The sequence below is a fragment of the Parasteatoda tepidariorum genome, chromosome 8 (genome assembly GCF_982258835.1).
Source record: "Parasteatoda tepidariorum strain Cologne lab strain chromosome 8, Ptep-v5.0, whole genome shotgun sequence".
Taxonomy (NCBI): Eukaryota; Metazoa; Arthropoda; class Arachnida; order Araneae; family Theridiidae; genus Parasteatoda; species Parasteatoda tepidariorum.
Window position 1 is genome coordinate 37093459 of NC_141762.1, and position 14606 is coordinate 37108064.

Consider the following 14606-nt stretch of genomic DNA (forward strand, 5'->3'; position numbering starts at 1 on the left):
AGAAACAAGGTGTTCCAGAGATAATTACAAATTCAAAAAATTTTCAAGAGTAGTCTGCTTGGCCAGGTAATCAAAAACATTGCTAGATGACTTCCCATTGTTTGGCAGTAAGCTATTCTTACCAATCAATCTAAAGAAAAACATTCAAATTCTTATTCAATATATATGAAATGTTTCTTCACTGGGTAGTGTTCCTTTACTAGTTGGTTTACCCTATAGCAGTATTTCAATGAGTGACAGTCATAAAAAGCATAAAAACATAACTTTCGTGTTTAATTTTTTTAAAATTATATTTTATATTTCGCGCATTAACGTTAAATTTATTGACACGATCCTCCTCTAAGACTGGATATATCCAGCTGCCATTTGTGGAAAAATAAATTGCAAATGCGCAAATGCACTAATGCGAAACTTATAACACCATTTTATGTATTTACTCGCATAATATAATTTGGCAGGAAATATTGGTTTTGTGATATATGCGAAATAAACACACCTGCGCTATATCCCTATATTACCCGTTGTCTTGAAAGGCTACCAATGATTTACCATGATTTGGGCAATATATTAATATTACTATTCAATTTCTATAGACTATTCAAATATGGTCATAATTAATAATTTCCTTTGAGCAAGAAAAAAGAATACTTCTTGTAAAAAAAAAACATAATTCTGGTTGCTAAATCAAAATATACGGTATATAAACAATTCACTTGGCATTTTTTCCGTACGTATGATAACGGTTAACCGAAAATTCTGATTTTCAAAAAAAATGAATCTTATTATCCCACATTTCAAACAAATACAAAACTGAAAAGTAATTTTGACTGAACAATTGCGCCATAAAATTACCAAATTTTTCTTCATTAATAAAATTTTATCTTACATAATAAAACCATATTTTATAGCTAATTTTTCCAAAATCATTACCAGTAATATTTACCGTTTCAGTAATAATTAATGTGGTTTTTGGAGTTCCTACAGTAAGGCTTGGATTGGATTGAATGTAGGTTTTAGTAGTACAAGACCTACAGTAACAGAAACTCTCTTAATTTATCATATTCTGGTATATTTTAACATGCTTTTTTCTCTATGTAGAAACAATTATTTTTTAACTTAGTATTTTCCTGCATTGTTAGTCACTTTTTTAAATTTACTGTCATATAGTGCTTAAATAATAATTAAACTACATCTATACATGCATCTCGAAGAGATTAAACATCCATACAATGAAATTTATGATCCAGACAATTGTAAAAAATCTATTAATCGCTTGAAATATTTTATTTTTTGCTTTAGTAAATGACAAAATGTATACCTATTAGACTCAATATTTCTAAAGAATTTATCTGAAAGTTACTAAACTCAAAATGACTATTAACATTTATCAAGTAAGGCACTTTGAATCGTATGGAACTTAATTAGAAGTCAACACACTTTTGGCGCTGTTATATTTAGTTTTAAAATGCAGTACACATTCCTTGAAGGGAATTGTAAGAACTCTCAGTTCATAAAAATAACTTCTTACTGCGCACTTTAGTTGCTTAAGACATAAAACAACTTTAAGTGGTTGTATTTTTAAGTTCTTTCAATACGGAGCTATGTTTCAAAATTATGTATACTTAACTTAACTTAACATACGATATTGTAATAATATTTAAGATCATTCCGTACTTTGTTCATATATATATATATATATATATATATATATATATATATATATATATATATATATATATATATATATATACTAAAAAAAGGCCGCTGCCAGCACCAACACCGTTGCTTTGGATGTTCAACTAAATGCTACATTATGTTTTATTGCGCAAAAACCAGAAGAATTTTGAAACTTAAAAATAACAAAAATGTGTAGAAATGTTTGCCACAATTATGATGGCATAAAACACTTTATAATTTGCTCGAGAATTGTTAATGTTAAACTTGTTGGAAAAAATACCATATGGGCCACACTACAGGCTGTAGAAATGCAACTACACAGTTGAAATTTGTCATATTAAAGGGTCATTTTTTTTCAAAATTCTAATTTGTTATAAAAATATTAAAATTTTTATTTATTTTTTGCTTTGCTGCTCAAAACTTTAAATTGTGGAGGTGTGTAAAAAGTGTACAAGGAGTTTGATGGAATGTAAAAAAAAATCCGATTCGATTGTTAGTTCGAGAGCTAACTGTTAATCTTGTAGAAAAAAAACTATAAGCGTCGATCTTCTGTCCATTGAAAAGTAACTACGGAGTTGAAATTTAATAAGGTGATCGGACGATTTTGTATTATAATTTTAAGGATTTTTTTTTTTTGGAAATTTCCATTCGTACGAAAGCTATTGCAAATTTAAATTCTTTTTAATGATTTTTTCAGCTTTTTTTGTTTTAAATATTCACTATTATTCATTTTCGTAAAATATTCATCTTTTCTTCACAAGATTTATTATTTATTAAACTCTCACACGAGAAGGTATCAATCAAAAGTATAGAAGTAAAAAGGAGTGAGAAAGAAATTGCGTCGTGTTGCCCGACATAAATCTTCATAAGAAAATTTTTAAAGAATAATAAGGAAAAAACATGCGATAAGAACCATTTTCTATCAGTACAAGGTGCGTAATACGCAAAATTACTTCTCATTTACTTTTTTCTCATTGAGTCACACATTCTTTGCTTTTAAGGTTAAGCTTTTTTCTATCAAGTTTAAATGGGATTTTTTTCTTAAAATCCATCAGGTAACTGTCCATTTCGTTTCGAATAACATGTTAACAGAAAGTTCTAACTTAAAGCTAAAATATAATTTGAAACCAAAATATTCTGTTCTTACGTGGAAAATATTGAAGTTTTAAGCCTCTTATTATTAAAAAAAAAACTGTTTTGAAATACCCTGTTACATTTATAATACTAAAAACTTTAAAAATATTTTTTATTCAAACTTAATTTCCCAATTTTATCATACTCACTGTATTTTATACTGTATTCATACCTTTTTATGTGTTTTATTTGTATCTTTTACTTTATAAACTTAACATTTAACATTTTATCCGTAATAACTGTACAATAAAAGTTTGACCTTGGCTTTTAAACTGTTATGCCATATTGTTTGGCGCAGCATCTTGGTGCCATTAAACCCTACATTCAAATCAATCAATCAACCCAATTTTATCAAGAGAAAGATATTTTTTATATAGAATGGTGCGTAATGACCACCCTTAATATACGTGGTGCTCCAAAACTCGACCAGCAAATTCAGAGGGAGGATAAAAGACCTGAAGAAGAAACTTTCTACAGAACATGGGATCGCAAACTTTGTTGAAAAAGGAAAAATCGCAAAAAACAGCTTTCGATGCCATCACGCTAGATAACTACAATCTTGCTACAATCTAATAAGACGCTACAATCTATTATATATAATTCTCTTACGTGGCTCCCAAATTTTGGCTGTATTTCTTTTCCGCCGGTGGCAACGTTTGCTTTATTTTGAAAACACCAAAGCATTCTGACTTTTAATGATGTGTTTCTGATCTAATATATATAATTCTCTTACGTGGCTCCCAAATTTTGGCTGAAGTACTTTGTACAACTAAATAAGATTCTTTTCACAACAGTTAAATATTTACTTTATTTTCTTCATTCATAGATAAAACAGTCGGCAAAGAATTCTGTTAGGTTAAAAAACATTTCGCTAAAAAAATAACTAATTCTAAAAGAAATAAAAATAAACAACTTAAAAAATAAAAATGCTGTTGCCAGCCATAGAATTTTTCGAAAGTTAACTTTGCAACATAAATCAAAATGACATAGAAGCGCATCTAGATCAAAATTATGATACCTAAGCGCTTGACGTAACAAATCCTTCAATTCTAAAAGTGTTGTATCGCCAAATGCCCAAATTAACAATTGTGTTCTTAAAGAAATTCTATAAAAAGTTTTAAATAAACAACCTACTTCTACAACTGCTTCTTGAAGAACTTGGCTCATTGATTAAAAATATTGTTTTAATTTTTCAGTACTATCTTTACTTCTACTTTCATTATTGCTATGACCCTCTTTCATTACATTTTACAACTTCATGCTAAATTTGAGGACTTTAAGTTGTTTTGTGGTTGAATACTGACATTTAGAAACGCGTTCATAAAAAAATTAATATTTAGAGGTTAAGAGTTGCCTCAGAAAAATTTGAATTGTTGCCATTGAACTTAACAATGGAAACAATCGTTTTTTTGAAAAATTGAATTGTATTGTTGACATCAAAACTAAAAATATTGTGTTTCAACTTAACAATACTACCTTAACAATACTACTTTAGAATTGCCTCAGAGAAATTTGAATTGCTAGCAATAACTTAAACAAAATGTTTTATTTTAACTGACAAATACTATATTATAATTTCAACTTCTTCTATGACTATAGTCATTTTCTAACTCTTCTCTTTGCTTTTTATACATTTTATTTTTTTGTGATAAAATAAAAAACTTATAGTTGTTCTACTTCTGAACACTGATGAAAACACAAAATGATGGGCTTCATCAACAATCAAAAATATATACATTTATTTTACAAATTCCATATTATTAAGGTGGCGCCCTTCAGAGAATTAAAAATACAAAATTATGTTCATCAAAGCCGATGCTTTACATCCGGCCTTCAGTGGCTGACTACTATTTCACATTGTTTTACAACACATGGCTTTAGCCCTCTGGTGGGAAAGACTTTAAAGCAAAACCTACAACAGTTACTTTTCTCAACAACTGAAATTTGGAATAAGTTTATTAAGAAAAATATGTGAACTGTTTTCAATTTCAAATTAATATTGAAATGTACAGGTTTAGAATTTTCTACAGTGAAAAGTTTTCGGAACTTCAGTATTCAAAAAAGTATACAAAAACTAGACGTTTAGAACGTATCCAATGAGCGAGCAAAGCGAGCATTGGATTGCGAAGCAATCCGAAATGAACTGTGAAAGCAGTTCCGGGGGATGGTGAGCGCCAGCGAGCAGGGGGCGAAGCCTCCTAGTCTTGATAATTACAAAAGATATTTATTTAATAAATTATAACAAAAAATGTTTGAAGTGGTACTTACTGGAAGTCATTGCACAGTCTGCAATGGCATAAATACTATTTCCGGATGTACTAAAATATGCCATGTATGCTCTAATGTCTGACGATACGAAAGTATCAGCGGTAAACGCATGCATTTTTCATGATTTTCAACTCTCTTAGCGTAGCTTGCGACACCGGTAAATTTTTATTTTCACATTTCATTTACTGTCTACAACGAAAAATTTGCGCAGGAAAGAAGCTAAATTCATTAAAATTTGTAAAATTATTTATGAGTATGTTAAGTCCTAATTAATCAAATTTGTTAAATCTTATTGCATCTTAAATTGAGAAGATAGAAATGTGAACTGGGCAAATGAAAGAAATGGAAATAAGAGGAAAACTTACAACCAAAATATTGAGAACAAGCACTTGGCAATAAGTGAACGAAACTGAGTTTTTTTTTTAACAATCGCGCATTTTCTTAAGTTTTCTTTTATTTTATGACTTTATAAATAATTTGCATTTCTCGTCTTTCTCATTAATTTTTTATAACTATTACTATTCTTTTAAATAATTTCGTTTATCAAGACAATAAATAATAGTAATAATAACTACTTTACAGTAAGAAGGTAATTCATAGCGTAAAATAAGCACTAGAAATGGATAGGAGTATTTGCCCTGTAGCGCATTCAATAAAATAATTTAGTTAAATATTAGGTTCATTATTTTACTTAGACTTAAAATTTTATAAGAGCTAAGATTTTCTTTTAAAGAATTTTACAGTAATATCATATGCTCAAAGAGCAACCTTCAAACATATTGCAATCAAACTTTATTAAATATTTCTTTAAATTGATTTAATTTTGAAAAATCATTTTTTATAAAATTGCGGTTAAAATAATTTAGGAGCTAACTAACAAAATACTTAGCAATAAAAAAAAATTTGCTTGAAAAAATGTTTTCTGAAAAAATCAATTCAAAAACGAATAATAATATCGATACTTTGAATCATAATAGGGTGCAAATTTGATCCAATTCTTACGAAGAATCATAATTTTCCATTTAGATTTAACTGTAATATCATATAATGAAGTTTAATAAAACCTAGAATTACTTATTAAAATTAGAACTTCAAGTAAATATTGTATTAATTATTTTAGTCAATAATAGTCGACATAATTTAAATTGTAAATTGCACAAATTTTACATAATTTTAAAGAACGTAAATTTAAATGACGAAGAACAAAATTTGATCGTAATCGGACGAATAGTTTCTGAGAAATCGAATTTTAAAAATACTACGTTTTCAATAAATATTTAAATACTATATGAGTGCATAGTATTTAAAGCATGAATATATAAATTGCAATACATAATTGTGAAATACATTTTTAACAGTATAATGCATTAAAAGTACTTTTAGCTTTATTACAAAGGAATTTTTAATATGTATTTAAATGCTCATTACTCATGAAAAGAGATTTTTTTTAGTGATTAAAAAACACCTTGTTTGATATCTCTCAAAAGCTACATTGCATTCTAGTTTTTTTAATTAACATAAATAAATTATGAGAGAAAAAATAAAACCAAAACTATGAATTCCTTAAGTACTTGAAGTGGAAAATTTTTCATTGAGTGCAATTCAATATAACTAATTATGTTTAATTTGTATCAATTTCTCCCTTTCAAATCATCACTTTTATAAAATAAAATAAACAGATGGGGAATTCTAAACAAATTATTTTGTTTTCCTTTTCTTTTGTGCAATATATCATTCTCTGCTGATTTGAGTAAAAAAAAAGACTTAAAAATATGAATATGCGTCTCATTTTTTAAAAATTCTTCTTAGAAGAATACTTTTACAAAAAAAAAATTTTTTTTATCATTATTTGCGTGACAGGGCACATTTGAATTGCATCTGGATTTTTTTTATCAATAAACATGAACGCTTTGAATTATTTATTTAAATGTTTTAAAACTACCATTTTCCTCAATTTGTTTTTCTTTTCTTTTGAGTAAATGAAAAAGAAAACTTTACTTTTGTCTCAATTTAGATTTTTTTATCCAAGAAGTTTCAATAAACGTCAGCTTTCTACCCATATTAAAATCATAATTTAATTAAAAATAATAATTAGATTTTTTAGATTAGCAAACTGCTAACTTTTTTATGAATGTGATCTATGTTTGCATCTTTTTACCTGAAGTTTGTAATTAATTCCCAAAAGGACCTTATTAAAAATACAAAACTTAAATAATTTATTTCATTATTTCGCCTTATGAAGATATTTTTAAATGCATGGTAAATATGAAATGGATTAAAAATTTTAAAAAAACAACATCTAACTACATAAAAATTTCAATAGCATTGCAGAGGTAGCGCAGGAGACAGAGCACTCGCGCTTCAAAGAGGTGACGCAGGTTCGAATCCCAGCATTGGCTGGTTAATACGAATTCTACTTTCAGCCTGCACCAACCACGGTGTTGAAATTATTCTCAGCGGTAGATTTCAGATAATGGATATGAATCCCCTTGTTGACTGGCTAACAGCGGAAGGTTTTCATGGTTTTCCTCTTTCATGTAACGCAAATGCGGATTACTTTCACCAAAAGGCTCTCCACAAAGGGTAGTTTGTCCAAATGCTTGATCTAGGAGTTCCCCTGTTTTCTGGGATGGATTCGAAAATTATAAAGCTTTTAAGTTGAACATCGATAGTTGTAAACTCAGAATTTGGTCCGTTATTCAACGTTTAAAACCGCTGAAACATTTTGACGAATAAAGAGCACTTTTCACAATCCGGCTTCATTTCATAATCAGTTTTTATTCAACAGAGCTCATCGTAAAAAGATAACGGACATGTTACTGTTCTCTGCTTTTTCAATTGAAAGAAGAATCAATCTTAATATTTATCCAGATAGCTTTGACAGAAAATAAATAAAAGTTTTAATGGAATTTACTTGTACATTATTTAGTAAAATTTGAGAGCGGTGAATCACACCAAATACATAATAATGAGAAACTAAATCTAGCATATAAACGTAAACGAATAAGAAAAAAAAAGAAAAAAGTTGCAACGTGTGGAACCATATTTTTTCTGTACAGGAAGATGAATTTTTATAGCAGAGGTGTCTAAAATATACCCTTTTGATAGCTTTATGAGAAATTTACAAAAAAAATACAGTATTGAGAAAATAGATCGCTTCTTTATACCCTCATCGTTTTACCCACATAAACTTTAGCCTTAAAATAACTCAAGGTCGATGCTTTAAATACATCAATATTGTAAAATTACGACATTGAGCTTCACTGATTCAGGATAATGAGTTAGATTGATCAGTTAATCAATAATGCTGTTCTAGTATCGAATCTCAATTTAAATGAACTTTTCAAACTTTTTCGAAAGTAAGAAAATGGTTTTTCGGTTACAGAAACTCTAATAAACTTCATTACGTATAGCACATCAGTTTATTTATTTCTTTATTATAATGTGATGTTCTATTTCTCTTTTTGATGTTCTTGAGATTTTAACTTCATTCATGCATGAATGAATAATTCAAAGTTTGATGCTAACATCGTCATTGTGAATAAACCATTTATAATTTTAATTAGAAATTAATTAAAACTAAAAAATACGTTTTTGAGTCTGATTTGAGAACGTAAAATATCGTTTACACTAGTTAATTAGCATATTTAAGGTCACCCTCTCGAAACATTAAGATTGAGTTCTAGAAAGTAAAGATCCGATCGTTAAATCAAAAGTTATTTAAGGTGGTTCATTGTTTTTGTTCACTCTACTAGGTTTCTATTTTATATATCAATATGTCTACGTATCAGTACAAATTATAACGATTCCTACAGTAATTGTAGCTTAATATCAACCAAAATCTCTGAAAAATCTACCAGAAATTACAAAGAGCGAAAAAGAACTGGCTTACCTGTTCAACAATCATTTATTGCCAGATAAAAGATAGAATCTCTATAAAATTGTGTTTATTTATAAATATTTTTATTAAAAAAAATGTTTCACATTCTTGAAATTTCTATTTTTTTTCTCTAGTACATTATAATAAATTATTTAGCTCATTCAATAGCAATCTCCATAGGCCATTCGGTGGAGCTGTTACAAGTTTTCTTATACAAATAAAATCTCCCAAAAGCTCGTTGTCACGTAGTTCAATTTCGTCTTGCTGAAGCTAATCAAGAAAATAAATTTAAAAATAAAAAAAAGTCTTTTTCTGCCAAAGGATCCGTTATCACGCTATCTATTCTCTTGCTATCCTAAATATAGTACGAATTGAATTTTATATTGGATTTAACTTCAAAGCTGCACCAAACCAAGCGGCTAGATTCAATAAATATACTACGATACTAATTTACGAACGACAAAGTCTATGTGTAGTTTTATTTTCGTTTGATAATGCAATAAATAGCCGAGTTGATATCTACGTTTATTGAAAGACGCGCCATGGTATTCGAAGTTACTTTTAGTATTTTTTTATGAGTTTAATTTTAAATATAAAAGATCGAATAAAGATTGATTTAAAAGTTTTAAAAGATCGAATAAATAAAAAATGAAAAACGAATGTAACAGAAATGTACTACTTGATACTCTACAAATAAGATAATGTGTTCTCACATAGTTTCAAATTTTGTTACTAATACCCTCTATAGATGGCGTGGATGACAGAAAAAATTTAGGCAATATTTATTAAAATATTCCGCCTGAAATAACTGAAAGATTGCTCGCTAATGATTTTGTCTACAGACTATGTCAGGAGCTGCTAACAGTTACTTAGAAAATATTCTTATAGTTTTTATCACTGCACAACGACATCTATTAACAAATTTTTGAACGCATTTTAAAAAATGGGGAGAAAACTTGCTTCCTACACAGAACACGGTTATAAACTGGGCATGCCTGTCTCTTTCTGCTTTCTTTATGGTATTTTTTTAAATTTTTGGTACACTCAGTAGTAGAGAACACTTGGTTTTGAGACATTTGGTAGTAGTTTGCATAATTTAAAGCAGCATATTTTACAGTGTATCAAAAAACCTAACTTTTTTGATTAATTATAAAACTGTTTAATTACTAAAAATAATAAAAATAATAAAATTATAAAGCTTTTAAATTGAATTTTACTCACTTTACAAAATTTGAACATTATGCATTGTTTTTTACTGTTATATGAGCTGCTTATTTAGCTTCCTATTTTACACTTGGAAAATCAATATTATTTTTTTTTAATGTTAAAATAAAAATGATAAAATGTGACATGATCCAAGTTTAGTATAGTACTTTCTAGTCAATTTTCTCCCTCATATTACTTTCTAAAAAATATTATTAAAAATATAAGAAGTATAAAATTCAGTTTTTTAAAAAAATTCATTAACATTTTAACATCCTTTGATACTCTTTCAGATCGATTTTCCAAATTAAATAAACTCTATAATACTTTAAAGCTTTCCGACGCAAAGAAAGTTAAAAAATATCGCAAAGTAACTTTGACAACTTGAGAAAGAAGTTCCCAACGCTGGACAAACAAAATAATTCTTGTCAAAAAAAAATTCTTTCTCACATTCTTCTCTCGAAGAACATTGATTCAAAAAGCGAGTATAAGAAAGTAATTCATCTTTCTGTTTTGAGATAAACCATTCATCACGGAACTTTTCTTCTGTACATTTTTGACGAAATTTATTCCATTGATATTCAATATTTGTACAAAACTTAACATCTCTGGAAAACTTATATAAGTTTACTTTCAATTTGGAAGTGTGTGAAAAACTTATATATAGGTAATGTAGTTTTAAGCAATTTTTTTTATATTTTAGTTACCAGTTCTTAATATTTAAAACAAATGTACTTTAATAATCTTTCGAAGATGTAACTTTTTCTTTTAATTTCCTTTATGAGGTTTCTATGACCTTTTCTCTTTCTTAGTTTGTTTCCTTTTTGTTTTTATTAGCAGACATAGATTTTAACATAGTTCGATTTTGTGATCGGTCTATATAAAGTTGACATATAAGTATTTCGGTTTTACTATCAGGCGATTATAGTATGACCCTTTGTCAGTTTTGTTCAAATAAGCTATTGAGTCATAGTAATGATGCTGTGGGACTAGAATGAAATAAGAATGGTAAATTCTTGAGTATAATGAGTTCATGAGCAATTCATATGTATGAGAGAAACTCAAGAATTTAGCATTAAGTAATTGGTGTTATTAAACAGATTTTGAACGCTAGAGATAAACTGCAGATCAGATCCTGCCATGCTACTAGTATGGTGAAGAATGGGTTGGAGAAAATGATTGAGGTTTTACGTTGTTGCATTAGGCTCCACTGTCACCAGATCTGAATCCTTTAACTCATTTTATTTTACATCCATCGTTGAACAGCTGATCTAATTCTGAGTTTACGCCTGCCAATGTCCAATCTAGTAGCCTCGTAAAATTAAACTAAATCTAGAAGACAAGGGAATTCCTTGATCAAACATTGGCAAACCTTCGTAGAGGACTTTTTGATGGATTTAACCCGCCTCTGCTTTACATCAAGACAACCTCCCGTTGTAAGCCCGATGGCAAGGAGATACTAACTCATGATTCGCCTACTACTAAGAATACTGACTCATTTGTTATATTCATTACTCATTTATTGAATATAACTGAAAATGCCTTGTGAAACCTAGAATTTTATATAGGATTTTATGGTTTGGGATCAAATATAAATGTTGGATCTACAACAACAAGTTTTGAAACGCAAATTGATTTTCATTAAATACTTTCCAACATTTAGATATGTAAGCAAGCAGTTTCACTTTAATGAATGGGACTATTCTTCAAGCATTGAAGCCAGGCGACAAGAAATTATCCAATCAAGAGAACTGATTGCAAAATAGTTTTGAAATTACTGAGCGCATTTTTTGCAAAAACTTTTAAGGAGATGTATACAATTAAAAATTAAAGCTTATAGAATTTTTGATAATTTTTCTAACATTTTAAGAGCTTCACCACGCACCACGAGAGTTACTGGAAGAAAGCGTCATATCACATAAACTTTTAAATCATTTGCGTGCAGTGGTGTGGAAAATAATTTTAAATTAAATTTGCAAAGTAAAAAAAAATCCATTAAAACATAGACTTACCTACTGCAAGAAGAAATTTTCACCAAAGAGTAGAGAGTTGGCAGGTCTGAATCCAACACTTATGTTAAGAACAATAAAGGCTGTATTATGTATTAAAGCAAGGCCAAAAATATTCAATTGGAGGTAAATTATAAATTTTATAGTGTCTAATAGCATAAAGTCCAAATAAGTGCATACTGCACTAAACTGTAATAAAAATTTAGATACAAATATAAAATACATCTAATATTTTTATTTTCATAAGACACATAAAAATTAAATAGTACATGACATTCAAATGTGAATAAAATCAGCTGTCAATATTATAAAATTGTATGAAATAGGTGAAGCGATATCAGTTTGAGTGGCTAAAATCATAAATACAGTAAAGTACAGTATATACAATTTGTAATAAGTATAAAAGTGTTAGAATGATTGTCAACTGGTGATAAATTAATTATTTAAGAAAATATTTATTTTTATCCAGTATATCTAAAAATTATTATGTATCTAAATTAGCGAATGTATGAGGTGATCAGGAATGTTTTACGATAAATTTATTAATACAAGAAACTTATTTTATGAGTTAGTTAAATTTATAACTTTAGTTTTATTGACTCTTAAATTATTTTTGCTAACTTCTGGGAGCCCTTTTAAGAGGAAAATATTGAAAAACAAAGTGAGAGGGTGGTAATAATAAAGTGGCCGTTTAAAGAATGTAACAATCAAATCATTTAGCAACTGTAAAACTGCTTGGCTAAATGTGATCTCTTTGTGCCTTTTTTTTAGATAAATACCGATGATTCTATGATTAGAAAAATGTCTTAACCCATTCGTGCCTATCGTCATTATATAAGGATATGCAAATTTTTTTAAAGAGTACCAGTGCTTAATTGCTATGATTTATTTTGAAGAAATAAGATAGTTCTATCTATTTTGGCAGGCTAATGATATATTCGTTTTAACCGACGTGACTTTTATATAAATATATCATAAGCCTTTTAATATAATTAACTTTAAAACGTATATAATAAACATAAATTATTAATATAACATATATAGTTAATTTTTAAAGCTAAAAGTGATAGGTGACACAGATAAATATCAGTTTAGTGCAAAAAATATCCGCACCCTGCTCGCACCGACCAAAGTGGTGCAGCAATATAACCTCAGTGGCAAATGGTTCATGAGTTAGAGTCTCCTCGCCATCCGGCTATCCGTATGAGGTTTTTATGGTTTTAATCTTCATGTAACGCAAATGCCTCCCTCAAAAGATCGCCATGAAGGCAAACTTTCTCTCAATACTTGATCCAGGAATTCTCTTGTCTTTTGGATTGAATTCATAGCTACAAGGCTACAGAGTTGAACATTGATTGTCATGAACTCGAAAATGGGGTCGGCTGTTTAACGATGATTATAAAAAACAATATGTGAGTCTCTCGGTGGCGCATGGGATCGAGTCATTTAAAATCAAGTGATTCAGGTTCGAATCCCAGGGGTGACTAGTTGATACGAATTTTGCTCCCGCCTCACACCGGCCACAGTGCTGACGCAAAATATCCTAAGTGGTAGACGGATCATGGGTTAGAATATACAGCTAAACGTGGTTTTTGCGGTTTTACTCTTCGTGTAACGCTAATTGTGGGTTAGTTCCTATAAGAGAGTCTTCCACGAAAGCTGCTAATTTTAAATTTTTGCGCAAATCGAATCTAAGCAAAAAGGCTTACCTTGCTTCTCCTTCTGGGTTCACCTGGTATGAACTGCCTTCTAAAAGACAAACTATAAAGATATCCAAAATTAAATGACTAAAATGGCTAAAAATTTAAAACTACTTTAATTGAACATTAACGGGCGAGCTCAAATCTAAAACTACACATTAAAGGAACAGGAGGACAACTCGCAAAATCACAGACGCTATAAATAATACTATTATCATACTAATAAAATACAAATAAGCATATTAATAAGAATAATTCATAAGAAAGTTTCAAATGTCCATTCGTTTTCGACAAAGCATATTTTTTCCCTATACTTGATCCAGGAGCCTCTCTTGTCTTTTGGATTGGGTTCAAAATTACAAGACTACGGAGTTGTACATTGGTAGTCGTTAACCTAGAATCGAGTCAGCTGTTTTATTCCTGTTATAAAATAAAATATAAAAAAATATGTGTAGTACCATTTTGTTACACGGCTAGACGTACGGCTGTTTTGTTTTGTGACTAGACAAAAATGGGTTAGTTATATTTTTCTTTTTTTTCACCGTTTTTTTATTAAATATGCATCACTCATAGTTTTGCCTTTTTGGATTTAACATGATCCCTAAAAAATTTGGGATGCTAAATACGAGTATGAAAACCATTTACTATCATTATCTTTATATTACTATATTTTGTTTTTAATATAACTAAAACATCAGTTTATAACTTACATTTTCAAAAATGTAAGAAATCAAT